Raw genomic sequence first — 16100 nt, 5'->3', positions numbered from 1 at the left:
AAATGTGTAAACTATTAGCTCTGCGTGTGCGTGTATACGTGCATGTTAAGAGAGCATTTTACTTATTTGTGTATACAAGCGGAGCAAGGACAAAATCTGCTGAATTGCTAATCAGTCATTAGAGAAGGGACTTTATTAGCATACTAATAGGGTCCTGGGTCTAGTTTGCCTTGATTTGCCTGATGGAGTCACACTGAAGCCCAATCCTCTGCTAATAAGGTCTGTACCCAGCGCTGTAATAAACAGCAGCAGAACCCGCTGCACCTATTCAAAGTGAACACAGAAGTGCCCTCAGTGCTCAGCTGTATACACAGTGGGTGGATGAGCCCTCAGGATTGGATTGTTCATCATCAACTTGCTACAAAACATGTTAAATCACAAACATTTACTGCTCACATAGCCTCAGTAACCCCTTAAAACTAAAGTGTGGTCTGCTTTTATATAAGTGAAGGACTTCGTTGAATTGTTGTGTAAATCCGTTGCTGTGCACCAGAATGAGACAATGGGGGGTGACTTGTGACCCCGAACGCTCACGTCTCCCTGATATTTAATAAGTTGTGAAAAGTACCGTCTCACATGATCTCCACTTATTCAACCAGAATCCATTCTCGTGCATAGAGCCTTGTTTTCTTCTACTTTCCCATTCACTGAATGCCATGGTGCTTTTATTCACTCTCCCTCACTGTTCAGAGTATGAAGACCTCTGAGCCACACCATTGAGCATTAGTGAACGTTAACTATTGAGAAAAGAATTAATACAGGGGGTTTAAAAAGCAAACTGAGCCAGCTGTGATGTCTGAATCACTTCTTTAGTGAGTGTAAGGAAACAAATATCCCTTTGTTAAACGTGTCAAATCACAACATCTCTGACAGACGCTTTTGTTAACTCACAACCCAACTCTTTTAGACGAAGCTATCAGTGTTTCCATTTGTACGCATTCACAAAGACATAAACTTCCCTCGCATTGTGTCACTCAAGTTTCAACAATATCTTTTAAACTTTACAATTTCCAAAGGCTTCTCTTTCACGGATTGATGATGGTGTTCATTGGTTGGTCAATCTCCCAAGTTCATAGTGAAAGATCTTAAAGATTGAAGGCATCACTATGAACTCAGATTCTTTTAAAATCAATGCTGAAAGATTAATCCTGCTGATCAAGGACCCATTTGTGCCACTGTGAGGCTATGACCAATATGGCTTATACCTTTAGATGCATCACCATGAAACATCCATGCCATAACCTTTTTGCTCTTTTAGCCAGCAAAGCCCTGATTGTGTAGTTTCCTCCGTCTAAAACTGTATCTTAACAGAAACATTGCATGTTTTGTTAGAAAATGAACTAAAAGAAGGAAAATACTCCTCCTGCCTGATAACTTCTTCTCACCCGCCAACTTTACCTACAGAGACACTTCAGGATGGGTGCCAAATGTTGACATGGCTTCATTTTTGCAGAAAATCGAACTGAAATAGGCATATATTATAAAGGAAAAAAATCTGTAGCTGGTCCTCTCATTTTACTATGTAGGTCATAAAGAGGCATCCATATAACAGTGAGATAATTTCATTATCAGTTGAAAATAGGGATGCACCGAAATGAAAATTCTTGGCCGAAACCGAAAACCGAAAACCGAAAATGAGGAAACCAAGGCCGAAAACTGAAACACTGAAATAAATTATTATGCCAATTATTAGTAGGGAGACCGGGGACAGTTGTAACATTCACTCCTTGGATTTGAGATAAAGCCATGCATTTTCTGTTTGTGTTGCACAGGTATTTTCTATGCTCTTTATCCTCAAATGTGACTTTGAAAAAACATATTTTGTAAGTCCTTAAAGAATTAAGCTTAGACGATGTATGCCACTTAGTCATGTTTTTTCTAAGTCAAAAGGAATATAACAACAGTTTAATACTTTAATGAAAGTAGTTTGTGAAGACAGGAAGGGTCAATGTTATTTATTTGTAAATGCACTGGCCACCCCTGCCTATGTGAGAGCCTCAGTTGGGCCAAAAAAGTGTTTCAGCTGAAAACTGAAAATGCACTTTTGGGCCATTTTCGGACGAAAATTTTCGGTGTCCAATTTTCAGTGCATCCCTAGTTGAAAACTCCTCAAAGAGCATTCAACCAGATTTTAAACAGCTGAACTTGCTAATTAACATTCGTGGCATTACAGCATGCTAAGCTAAGATGTTGAAACTTAGCATTGGGGCATTGTTCTTCTGACCATGGAACTTAACGTTTCTAACACCTCTTTGCTAAATAAAGAATGACTGCTAGCACAAAATGTGACTTGATCAGCCCATATTAAATGCAGTAATGGTCAAGGGCTGATGACTGCATTGCACCACTTTCTTGTACTCTGATCCCTTCTGCCATCACTGATGTGAACAAACAAGAGGACTCTCTTAAAGCTTTGATTTAAAAAGAAATGGCGTACGTGTAGGAAAGGCTAATTCGCTGCTTTGAAGTTCACAAGCTTACTAAGTAAATGCCTGAAGGAGAAATCAGAAAGAGCTCCCATCAAAGACAGACGTGTGCCTTGACCCTTACTGACCACTCCATGCATCAGCCACTGGACATCCCTGTCAAACAGTTAAAAATTAATCTCATCAAAGACAAAAAGGCCCATGTGACGTCAACACATGTTTCAAAAGTGTTTTCGCGTAAAGGACATCACATAAGGTCTGCAGTAATATCAACATCATTAGTAATGCTGTAAAACACATACAGATGACTTTTTATGATGAGGTGTGTGAGAGGTCAGCAGTGTGCTCCTGAAGCCTGTGGTGTTTCTATGTGTATAGTAGCGCCCTAAAGTTGATGGAAGTTGAATTAAACTCTAAAATAAAAAGAACAGCCAGCTTTGCTCTGAAAAGATCAAAGTGTGAGCAAAAGTTTGACCTCTTGCACCAAAGTGAAGAGAAACAGCCTTGCGTGCAAATATACCGCTCATCAGCTCAGAGCAAACTCCACATCAACACTTCAGAAGCTCTGGACCAAAGTCATCTATGAAGGACACCCATGATCAATAAATCAGATAGATTGGCTTATTCTTTGCTTCTTTAAATTTCATGCTGTCAGAGGTCAGGCCACAGGCCCTGTCACTTATTCTGTAAATCAATAATGCGAAGAGATTAGGCCGTCACTTGTTTGAACTAAGTCCCATTTGGGATTATCTGGGAAGAGAACTTAGAACATAAGACGGATCATAGAAGGACTCACAGGTCACAACAGCGTCAGCTTACAGCACGGTTAAGTGCTTTTCATTGTTACAGTTTATTTTGCAATATATTAAATATCTTCACACTTTAGAGAGAAGCCATTCTCATCTCAGTAGCCTCTCTCTGTTCGTGTAAAGGACACCTTCAGAAAGAGAAACATGTCGCTGTGTTGAAGGGCAGAGAGGAACAAGCATCTCTAAAACAAATTATGTGTGTCAGAAACTGGTAGTTAGGTAACTCTAATATCAGGACACAAGTGAGACAAGGTGTTTGAGGACCTGATGGGGACTGATGTGTTGTGGTGATAGACCACAGACTGTCAGACTCAGTGACAGTCTAATTTCTAGTGTAGGCATAATAAAGCTAAATCATACTTGGCACTTCATGGAAATAACACTGTCAGAGAGTCCTCGCCTCATGCTAAACTCATTAAAATTACACTTTGAGAATTTCTGGCAACTGGCTCCATTCACTTTGATAGAAACAATAACTAGCAGAGATGCTGGTAATATAAATATGGGGACAATAGGCCATCCCAAAAGTGCAACTTTGTTCGATAAAAACAATCAATAAAAGTTGCTTTCTTTGACCTAAACACTTCCACACAGTAGGTGGTGGTGTGCAATCTGCTACTGCATACGGAGAAGAAAGACAAGCAAAGCTGCAACAAGATGACAAGAGAGCAAATGTGGCGTCAACTTGCCAAACATGTACAGCAAGTGTTCAGAGAGGAGGAAAATGTCCTCAAGTTTTAAAACAGACAATTTTTACGTCACCTGATATGTTGTCATCACAATAGGGAAGCATTGAAGAGGTATGAGGCAGCAGTAACCGCGGCTAGGATTAGCACCAAAAAATGGCAAGTGCTGTGGTGCATGAGTGGCAGCTACTTTACAGACATATCCCTACTTGCCCTGTATGATGTGATCTCAAAAAAGTGAGTTCAGTTAGAATTGGTGAGTATAGACTATGAATGTTTATGCATCTTTGCTCATTAAGTCGTAGACTTTCTTATACTCAGGTGTGCATTTATTACACATTTAAATACACACAAATGTTAATAAAATGAAGCACATTATTATTGGTAATCTATATCAGCTCAAAACTATCCTTATATGCCTTATAATTAAAGAGAAATATTTACATTTTTCAAACACTTGTACCATAATCAAGGTTGCACTACTTTCTTAGCCACATTAGCTACACTTGTGTCGGTCAGTATGAAACTTCTGAAGCCAAATTCAGAATTTTCTTTGGTAGCACCAAACATAAGACCACTTACTCTGAATCTTTACTGAACAGGGCTTTTAAGTTCGGTTGATACATTAGGCTATCTAAAACTTACTCGCTATACTATATTATAAATGTTTATATTTGAGTTACTTTACTGTCTTGCACCAATAAAATGGTGCTTCTAAAATAGCAGCCATGTTGGAAAGCTCAATAGAAAGGCCAGGATGTCCTCTACATCAGGGATTCTCAACATTTTGGAGCCATGGACCCCTTACAGGTGAGAAAATTATCCAAGGACCCCCTCATAATTATAACATAAATTAAGCACATGCTTCCTACCATTTGCACTCTTAGATGCCCTTAGAACTATTTGTATTGTAAAACTTGTCAATCTAAATACTTGAGACCTGCTCCATAGTGATACACAGAACACACTTCTACACCGTCGATTCGACGCAGAAGTATAAATCAGCCTTTAGAAGCATCCTTTTGAGACTTGTGTCCTCACAGAGGATGAAAATGAGTCTCTGGGTCTTATGAGGTATAGAGACAAAGAAGTCATTCATAGCTTTGATCAGTGAAAGGCTATGACAGATGCTTCGTAAAGGATTTCCTGAAATGAATTCAGTGGCGCATGAGGAAAAAGAAAAATATAGATGTAAACTTCATGAATGTGAAAGTCCTTCACAACTCAATGGGCATGCCATTGCTGCAGGAAGTAGATGAGTCAGTGTCAGGACGGGTTTCTGAGTATTTGTGTAGACAAGGCTGTCACTACACTTACAGAAGGGAGGAGGCTTAAATCTAGTTTTTCTCTCTCAGCGAGGCCGCTCTGCACCTCAATCTTTGGTTGACATTTTACAAGCACATAACAGCTCCTCCATGGCCGAAACAAGATCCCTGGAAAAGCTGTCACACATCCTATGGGGAACACATTTTGTCTCTCTCTCCCTCTCTCCCTCTCTCTGCAGCCCACACAGCCACTTTGGGACAGAGCAAGCCTATTTTCTGGAGTAACATTAAGACTGATGGGAACTCCTTCACAAGACTAACCTAATCAAGTGGAGGATGAACTGGCCTGTGTTCTCTCTCTCTCTGTCTCTGTCTCTCTGTCTCTCTCTCTGTGTGTGTGTGTGTGTGTGTGTGTGTGTGTGTGTGTGTGTGTGTGTTTTCATGATTGAAACAGTGAGGGAAACGGTGAGCAGTGTTTCATGAACGTTCAAACATGGTTTGCTCTTTTTTGTGAGCTCAGCTCAGTGTGGTTTCAAGTGTGTGACCAAATATCGCCACTCCCCATCAACAAACCGCTGTGTGGCTGTGAGCGTGATTCAGAGGAAGATAAGGATTGCATGTTAATGTCTATGATAGGAAATATAAAGTATGTTCTGTGTGATACTCAGAATCTGGTTAGATACAGGCTTATGATTCAATATATGTAAGGGATAATGTATCATGAGGAAGTGGTTACGCAAATTAGAATACCATTAGGGTGAGCAGGACGTCTACGTGATTTCATCACAGAAACGTCAGTGTAGTTTTCCAGGTCGCGAGTGAGAACATGAGTTCAGAGTTTCATGAGGGTTATGTATTTTAGTTCAGTTGTATCTAAAGTGAATACTCGATTCATCTTGAGGATTAGAACAAGAGTGTTACCTAGTTTGACCTCAGAAGTCTGGATGCAGGGTAGCATGTCAGCTGTTCTGGAGTTTTCTGCTCAGCTGAGGGCTAGTAGTAAAATTGGCTGAACCACATTGAACCAGAATATGGTGACATTACTTTATATTACAACCTTCTCTTCTTCTTCTAAGTGGGTTCTTTTTCTGCTTTGATGTTGAATAAAAGTCAGGTTTTATGACCACGTGTACTTTGAGGACCAACATGTCTGTCCCTCCTCACAGCTGCTAGTTCCACTCAAGGGTTTGGATGAAATATATTACTTTCATAATCTACAGTCTACTATAATAAAGGGGGGTCCACAGTGTTCTTAATCCATGCTGTTAGTATGTGGACTGGGACACTGAATCAGGACACTTCTCCCAGTGTGCTTTAGTGTTAACACCACTCTCTGATTCAAGGTGTGCTGCAAACAGTTTGAGAAATGTGACGAAGCACACTGTGCCCTAAAAAAGGACTTCTTTGAATATACAGATGCATGTGTGTGCTAAATTTCTGGGATATATGATGGTATATGGATGATATTAATTAGACTAGCTATTCCCTATAATCTGTACAACTATGTCTTCCTGTCAGCAGGTTCTAAGTTACATTGGTAAAAGAGGTAGTTCAGGGCTGAGGTGTTGACATTACATTTCACAGAGTTGTTTTGCTATGATTTTAAGCATCCATTCACAATAATTCACAACATCATTTGAACTTGCTGTACATTGAATATGAGGCTGGAGCTTGAAATATTGCAGAAAAAAACATTTGGGTTAAGTTTTGGACTTTAATTTATTGAACTGCAGACAAAACATTTCCTATGACATTTTTGTATTCTAAATATTTGCAAATGTAGAGAATATGGAATCAAAAATATCTTACTTAGCCCTTTCATATCTTTATTTTATGCATTCACATTGAGTATTTTCTATAGACAATGCAGGAACTGTAAGAATCCCTGTGAACTGCTGCTATGACTTGTACTGTTCTTTAGCACTATCCGGCATTTTTCTAGATTCAATCTAAAGAGAAATTTGCTGTCGTAAATTGAAAATATATCCGCAGCAGCAACATTGCATTCAGAGGTTCAGATCTCTGAATAACACTTGTTTGAAGTCCTTTTTCTTAACACTTGTCAGAAACGTTGCATTGAAAATTATTTGTAGTTTGCAATGGACAAGATGCATCTTGAATCTCCAGACAAGAAATACAGAAACACCATTCTGAGTGTGCAGAGAGGTGATTTCATAGGGAATGACTGCACCTCGAAACAGACAATTCGGCACACCCTCTCTTTCCCTCAAAAGTAATTGTTTCTATTTGTGTAAGAGTGGAAGTTGATTTACATTCAGTCACACCATGACAGATCTCAGAGACACCAAACTGCAAGAAAACCAGATATACGTACAGCATTTGTGAATCTTTCCTTTTGATCCTTACACTCTTCGAGATGATGTGTATAGCAGAGAAGATTGCCTTTATGGATGTCCTTCTCCTGCCGAAGGCCCGTAAAACCACCTTCAGATCGGAAGATGTACAAGCCTACAGAACAAACCTGGGCTGAGCTGAAGCAGGGCATCAAGAAGGCCAAGCACTGCTACAAGCGTAAGGTTGAGTAACATTTCTCCAACTCAACATCGCATTTGGCAAGACATCCAGGTCATCAGTGACTACAAGCCCATCAACCCCTCCCCCTTCCTCTGATATCCCCTTCCTCAACAAATTTATCAGCTTCTATGCTTGTTTTGAGAAGGGAAACCTGGAACCAGGAACCAAGGCAGAGCTGACTGGTGACCATAAACCCCTAACACTCTCCCCAGCTTGATGTAGGAGCAGTGCTGATCTAATCAATGCACACAAAGCTGCAGGCCCCGATGGCATCCCTGGACGTGTGCTCAAGCATGGTCCTGGGGGAACTAGCGGGGGTACTGACAGACATATTCAAACTGTCCGTGGCCCATGCTGTGGTGCCGACCTGCTTCAAATCCACCTCCATCGTGCCAGTACCAAAACACTCCACCCCATCATGTCACAATGACTACCGCACGGTAGCACTCACTCCCATCACTACAAAGTGCTTAGAGCAGCTGGTCCTGGCACATCTCAAATCCTGTCTTCCCCCCACCTTGGACCCCCACCAATTTGCCTATCGCAAGAACAGAAGTGCAGAAGATTTAGTCTCGATTGCACTGCACTCTGTACTCTCACACCTTGACAATAATAATACATATGCCAGAATGCTGTTCTGACTTTAGTTTAACACTGTCATCCCTTCTAAATTAATCACCAAACTCATAGATCTGGGCATCAGTTCTTCCATCTGCAACTGGTTACTGGACTTTCTAACCAACAGGCCCCAAAATGTTCAGCTAGCAATCCCTGCTCATCCACCCTCACCTAAACACTGGAGTACCACAAGGCTGTGTGATGAGTCCATTCCTGTACTCCCTCTTCACCCATGACTGCAGACCGATACATGGTTCTAACACCATTGTTAAGTTTGCGGATGACACTATGGTGATTGGCCTCATCAAGACCAACGATGAGTCGGCTTACAGGGAGGAGGTGGATCGCCTGGCTGTGTGGTGTGACGACAACAACCTGCTGCTCAACACTAAGGAACTCATTGTGGATTTCAGGAGGAATGCCGACACACACTCATCCATCCACATCAACGGTGCGGTGCAGGAGTGTGTGACCACCTTCAAATTCTTGAGGATCCACATCTCACAGGACCTCGCCTGGAAGACCAACTGCTCCAATCTGGTCAAGAAGGCTCACCAGCATCTCTTTTTCCTGAGAAAAACCACCCCTCTTCAGAAATCCTGGTGAACTTCTACCGCTGCACCATCGAGAGCATCCTAACCAACTGCATTACAGTTTGGTACGGGAACTGCTCTGACTCGGACCGGAAGGCGTTGCAGAAGGTGGTGAAAACCGGCCAACGCATCACTGGTGCCTCACTTTAAGCCATTAGCGACACCTACGGGAAGCATTGTCTTAGGAGAGCTGGGAACATCACAAAAGACTCCTGTCCCCCAGCTAATGGTCTTTTTACCCTCCTGTCCTCTGGGAGGCGCTACAGGAGCCTCAGGACCAAAACCACCAGGTTCAGGAACAGCTTCTTCCCCACATCTGTCTCTCTGTTAAACTCTGTCCCCCGACGCCCCACCCCCCTTCACTCACATATACACACAAACACACTCACCAACCATCTCAGGACTGAACCACCACTGCACCACTAACTGCACTTTCCGTCCTGTACATTCATTCATTTATATTGCACACATTGTGAAATGTATACACTGTAAAAATGTAAATCTCCTTTAATCACTATTGCACTACTGTACATACTGTATAGTCTAATACTGTATACCATAACCATAGTCATAGCCTGTTCATTGCCTGTACATAACTGTAGCAATAGTCAATAGTCACTCATGTAGATACATATTATATTATATTTATTCATCATTCATAACTCTGTATATTCTGTGTTATTTATATTATTTGATTACTGCTAAAGCACTTCTGGTTAGATGCAATCTATAATTCATTGCTTGTACCTGACATGCTCAATGAAAACAAATGTAATATAATTCCATGAATCTAACGTTATTGGAGCCTCACCTGTAATTGTCCTTGGTTTCTATTAAAAGACATTTCGATGCCATGGTAACCACATGTAAACGTCAAAACTCAGACTTGAGCTGTGGGGTCAGCTAACGTCACACACACGCACATATAAACATAAAGAGATGTGATGAGCGGACCTTGACAGCATAACATGACAAGCTGTGTCAGCGCTTGTGGCTACAAGTGGAAGTCAACGAGAGCCAAACACACGCACGCTTTACACGCAACCACACAGACACACAAACACAGCAACGTGACAGCTGAACGGCATTTGGTCTGAGACGCTCATCGCTTCTCATCGTCCTCAGGCTGCTTCCGCTGACTGCAGGGCTGCTTGCAGAAATGCATGGGCACACCACATGCCCCCATTCTCCCTTTTACACATAATTTACACAAACACTCACCCACACCAACACCCACACCCACACCCACACATAATGAGTCTGACAGTGAGCTTACATTTAGTTTTACAAGGCAGCAGCTCCAGAGGTGACACCTGCTCAGTAATTATGAACCGTTGTTACATGGATATCAAATAAATACAGATCTGTGGTAGGTAAAGTTGATCATGTGTGAGTTTGTGAGCACATCTAGAGAAGCTGTTTTCCTCTTAGGTTAATAAAAGCTTATGTAGCATTTTACATTCAGATTTTATTTCAGCAGCCCTAAAAAAGGCAGCTTAATTGCAGAACTCTCACTTTACAACATGTCTCCTGTAAGACATTATTTTTCCATGTGTGCTGAAAACAGTGTCTCGTCTTGCCCCCATTGCACATACTTAAATGGCTGCGAGCTCGTCTGGTCAAAGTGTAAGTAAGACGAGACTCACTGCACCGCCGAGGGGATTCAAATCCCAGAGGGAGCCCTCTCTGCTCAGTGTTCACTCTGGGTATCATCATTACAGCATTATTGTATGCTCAACATCACTGAGCAGCTGCTATTAGTCATAATGTTTCCCTTTCAGATGAACATTACAAACGCAACAGCACCTTAATAACTTTATCTGAATGACATGGACCATCTTCAAAGAGGTTAACTGTTAAGGGGGAACATGAACTCGCCATCCAAAGTGGTTTTAATAGGCAACACATTACAGTTAAATAGCAGTAATTCACTTTTAGATAAGACAAAAAATATATATAAATATTAATATTACAACCAAGAGACTAAGACCTGAAGGCAGTCACTTTTTACACTCAACAAACATATTATCAACACACCAAAATGCTGGGGGTTAGCTGGCACTGCCACTATCAAGTCCAAAGTGTCTGTACTGTCCAGGTACAAGAGATCACGAGTCTGTCTGACATAAAGGGATAGTTCAGTGTTTTTCACATGAGGTTGTATGGGGTACTTGTCAATAGTGAGTTCATTACCCACAGAAGATGGAGAGAAACTGCACGGATAAGATTAGAAGCTCGGCATTGACAGCTATAGATGGGGTCAACACTATCATATAATTTAGCTGATCTGAAGAAGCTCTAATGTTAGTGTAAGTGTATGCTATTTAGATATTTTTTGGTACTTAATTTTGGTATCAGAAACCCTTTGTTTTTTCACTTTTTTTCAGAAAAATATTTTATTCCTCAAACAGAAAAGACAAAAATGGTTTGCTTTCGGAAGGTATCAACTCCCTGTTTCACACTTCAGTGTCATTTGATGTATAAAATATATGTTATTCATAAATTCCACCTATTGGGGCCTGTGAAGCGTATTACTTGGTTTCACATCACTGTCATTGGCTGCAGAGAAATTTGTCTTTGCAGGCTGTTGGGTTAGCATTTAGAGCGATGAATCAAATATAATGCCCCAGTCTAATATGAAATTAAGGTGCCCCTTTTTGTGTTCACCTTATTAACCACAGACTGTAATTTACTGATCTGCCCATCTTTCCACTACCTCAACTCTCACCAGATGTGGTCCACACTAATAAAACTAAAACTAATAAGAATTTAATGTCATATGTGCTGACTTCTCTGAGGCTACATATTCATTATTAATATGTTATATAACCTTGTTAACTCATTAGAAACAGGGAGACGTGGCAAAGAATAGTAGCATACATAGCAACACATAATATTATCAAGCAACCAAATACAGAAGCTAGAAATATTAAACTGAGCAGATAAAACATTTACACCCCAACAGCCTGAGTTTCAGAGGAATAGAGATTTGAATATTAACATCTGGTCTGTGAAAAAGTCAGAGCTCCTTAGCCTGATGTCATGTGGAGTTCGGGGACAACATCATGGCCTAATGTCAACAGAATAAATAAAGGTTCAAATTTTCGTTATGACTCACAGAGAAGTTTAACAGATGTGAATTAGTCACGGGTGGCTTTTAAAATAAAAAACCTTGTTTCTGAGTCAATGTATACTTAAATCCTTTGACTGAGAAACAATGGTAAGTAAAATAAACATGTATTGTGATGGAGCTGAATGCACCTTGTTCGGCATGATAATAACAGATCAAAGGTGGAAATTTGTTTCTTTTTTACTTGAAAGGAGAAGCAAGACTTGTTTCTGTTGTAAGATCTCAGTTGCACCTTTCCTTTTTTTTATTTACATACTGGATATGAGTCATAAGAAGTCATCAATTATAACCTAATTTTCAACTCAATTTGCTGACCAACTGTGGTAACACTATTCTCCGATGAAGCTAATCTTACTACTCCTGAAGTTGTAGTAAAAAGTTTCATTCTTGAAAAAATAAACCTGTTCTTGCACTCAATCAAATGCTCACCCAAGATGTGTGAAAGGCTGGCCAGAGCAGGTGTGAAGCAGTGAATGACCGTGTCATCAGCATAGAAATGAAAAGCAAACAGCGTCCTACCCGCTGCAGCTAAAATAGGTGGAAAGGTTTCAATGTATTCATTCTGAAAAGAAATTGAAGTCTCTCCATCATTTTGGAGCTCCATTATTAAAAATCTATTAGACACAGATGGATCTTTTCTCTCTGTGGGTCTGTTGGTTTGATAAAGTGTGGAAGTGCACGTGATGATGAGCTCATGCTATTCAGCCTTTGGGCAAGAGGTGAAAACACTGCAAATGTTCTAGAGGAGGGATTAGAGATGTAAGTAATGTGAATTACTGCTCCCTGCAGGCTAAATTATAGTATTCTATGTTGTATGGCTTGCTTGTAGTCACATTTGCAGGCAGAGCCATGATGGCTTCAGCTGTCACCATAAGCTGCTGCAGGATGCTATTTTGACAAACATGGGAGCTGGCGCTCCCACTCAGCCGTCTTTGTGCACTGAAGAAGTATTCACACCAATCTGAATTTACAGCCTCCAGTCATATCCACCTCCGGACGACAGAGCCACACTGAAAGACTTCGTGAAAATCTCCTTGTTGTCATTTGAATGAAACCAAATGAGGAATTAAAGGAAGCCGTGACTGACAGAATGAGAGAGGCAAGGTGGAAGCAAGAGGACAGGAAACAAGACCTCTGCTGAAGAGAAACAAGAGAGGAGTGATGGCAGGGTAAGGGCAGGAGCAGGGGTGAGAGCAATATAAAAACACAAGCTGAAGAGGGTTAGAGGGGAGGAAATGAAAGATGCAGGGCTGAGAAAAGATGGGGAAGAAGAAAGGAGAGGGGAAAATGTGGAGAAAAGAGAAAAAAAGAAAGCTGGATTTGATGAAGGAGGAGCAGAGATGAAGAGGGAGGTGAGGAGTGGAGAGAGAAGAAGGGACCGAGAAAAGCTCCCAGATGTTTCTCAAAGCAGCTAATCTGCATCCTAATAAGTGAGCAGGAAACTAATCAACTCATACAGTTCTGCCTGTCAGTCTCTCTCTTCATCTCTTCCCCACACACACAGACACACACTCACTCACACACACCAGCACTCACATGCTGGGACGCTCATGCAGAGATTCTCCCTCCCTCTTTCTTTCCCTTCACCCATCATTTCATCCTTCTTTCTAATTTTGGAGTTTATGATTTCTCTCATTTCCTCCCTCCTCAGCAGTAATCATCCATCCATCTGTCCACCCTGCAATAATGCTGTGCTTCGTTGTCTCTTACAGTTTGTCGAGGAAACACTTTGCTTTGTGTAAGACTAGACAGTAATGATGCTCTCACTATGTTCCTGAAAAATCCCTGGGAACTCAAATCTACAAAAACGTTCTACCTATGATATTTCAGACAATATGTAAATACTAAAAACTATGTAAAAATATTAGAACTCAGCTTCGAACCATTTTATAATATGTTTAATTGTGTTTTTTCACACGTTTTCACACTGGGTTTTAAGGGGGCTGGTTCAACCTGATATTTATACGTAATAAATATCCAACCAATCAGAAATGAAATAGAGTCACGTGCACACATGTTATACAAAACTACTCCGCTCCTGCTCAGACCGTCTCAGCCAGCTCCCCTCAGTGTTGCCTTAGCTGTTAGCTTGTTTGCTAATCACGTACTATCTGTAATCTGTCTGTAATCTGTCTGTATAGCTGTCTGTCTGCTCTTTGCACTGCTGTGCTCATGTGTACCTGTCTGCACATCCACCGCTGAAGATGACAGCTTTTTGTCATTCTTTTATTTTCCTAACTGCGGTGGATTTGGGGAAATTTTGGGACACGGTTGAATTGAGCCACGGCTGAGTGGCTAAAGCAGTCCTGCGAATGCTCGACTCACTTCCCCAGGACCGGTTCACTATCTTACCTCAGGACCGGTTCACTAACTTTCCCCAAACAGCTCAGAGCTTAGACAAACAGCTCGGTCTGACGTTCGGAGACGATTTCCTCTGTGTGCACATACTACACTTCAGCCTCCGCTGCTCCGGGCATCCCATGGTCCTAATGCCCGGGAGACTACGAAGTGATAAAACTAATATATGATAGAAGTTCTGATTCTGAAGTATTTTGTAACTCAGCACTCAGAGACTATTTGAAATGAATCATTTTCAGATTCTAGCTTTTAGATTTTTTAGTATTTGGATTCAGAGTCAGACAGCTCAAACATGCAGGCTGTGAACTCTCTCTTGACCTGTCAGTCAAAGAGTTAATACCCACGCCCACAAAGTCCTGAGAAATAATCTGTCTTTGAACAGTTTTTTCATAGTTATGGATTTTTATTTTCAATCAGATTTTTGTTGAAGCTTGATTAAACATGTAATTTTGATATTCTACGAGAATTTTAGATATATCATTTACGTTTCCACGGCCTTTAAATCATGCATGTGTACAATTCTCTTTAATTATGGGGTCCAGTGATTGAGTACAAAATTAAGGATGTATGCAAAGCATACTCGGGCCTGATGCAGAAACTGTGAAAGACCCAAATACAAATCCAATTTGTAGAAAACAACTGACTTTTAGATCCAATTGTACTTTCATTCCATCAAAATAAACCCTATGTGAGCAAAAAAAACACGGCAATTGTTGTTAATTTAAAAATGCAATATAGGTAACTCTCCCTCCCTCAAGTTTACTGTAGACCTTGTAGTTTCCAGTTACTTAACTGAAAAAAAGAGGTGAAAAATGTCTTCAGACTGCCTGAAACTGTGCTGTCAAGGATATAGAGTCTCAGTGCTTTAAGGTTGTTTGGGTGTCGGCCTACCTGTCCAAATTATCCATTATGCAACCATTTCAAGCAAAATTGGCTTTTATGTTTTATGCAAATTAGTCTGCAATAATCTGTTCGATTCAAAGACGCTAAAAGCCATGTGCAGTTTGAGTGAATTCATCATCTACAGAAGAGATGGCGGAAACTGCGGCTAGGAATTTAGTTGTCTCAAGACGCTTTTACAAACATAGCAGGTCTAGACTGTACTCTATGATAAACTATTAACAAAGACCAACATCAAGACAGGATACGATCCAGTCCCCTCTTACAGACAGGACTCGATCTTATCTCATCTTAATCCACCATGAGCATTGCACCTCGCAGTGTTTAGCTAGGAAAAGAAGGAAAGAAGGAAAGGCAGGAAAAACGTTCTTTTACAGGCAGAAACCTAGAGCAAGCCAGACTCAATGTTAAACAGCCATCTGCTTCGACTGACATCCATTTGGTTTTGGCTTCTCAGTAATCTAGAAAAACAGCTGCCCTTTCCCTCCCTGCCTCTCCTTCTATGTGTGGGTATAATTTAATTCATGAAAGACAAGCATTTGCTGAAGAAGGTGAAGGTACTGAAAGCTTTATACACATAATCACACTTAATACCTATTAACATGCGAATGACATGATTTCCCAACCATCCCCCAACATGCACTCACTCCCAATGACACAGACTGTCAAACAGCCACATAAGCACAAACAATAACATTACTGTTGAGCCTTTCATTCTAACTCTGGTATATTCTTTATTGTATGCTTTTTGCACTAAATTTCACCATTCTGACACAGCGG

The 16100-nt window shown here is 40.8% G+C and overlaps 1 protein-coding gene across 1 annotated transcript in view; it reads right to left on the bottom strand.

The window, feature by feature from the left end:
- itfg1 (integrin alpha FG-GAP repeat containing 1) overlaps positions 1–16100 on the bottom strand; it is a 221775-nt gene that overhangs the window by 59075 nt on the left and 146600 nt on the right. The window lies entirely within an intron of this gene.

This window comes from Notolabrus celidotus, chromosome 3 (assembly GCF_009762535.1).
Source record: "Notolabrus celidotus isolate fNotCel1 chromosome 3, fNotCel1.pri, whole genome shotgun sequence".
In the NCBI taxonomy this organism is placed as follows: domain Eukaryota; kingdom Metazoa; phylum Chordata; class Actinopteri; order Labriformes; family Labridae; genus Notolabrus; species Notolabrus celidotus.
The sequence above is the reverse complement of the archived record's forward strand: the minus strand, read 5'-3'. Positions and strand labels throughout refer to the sequence as shown.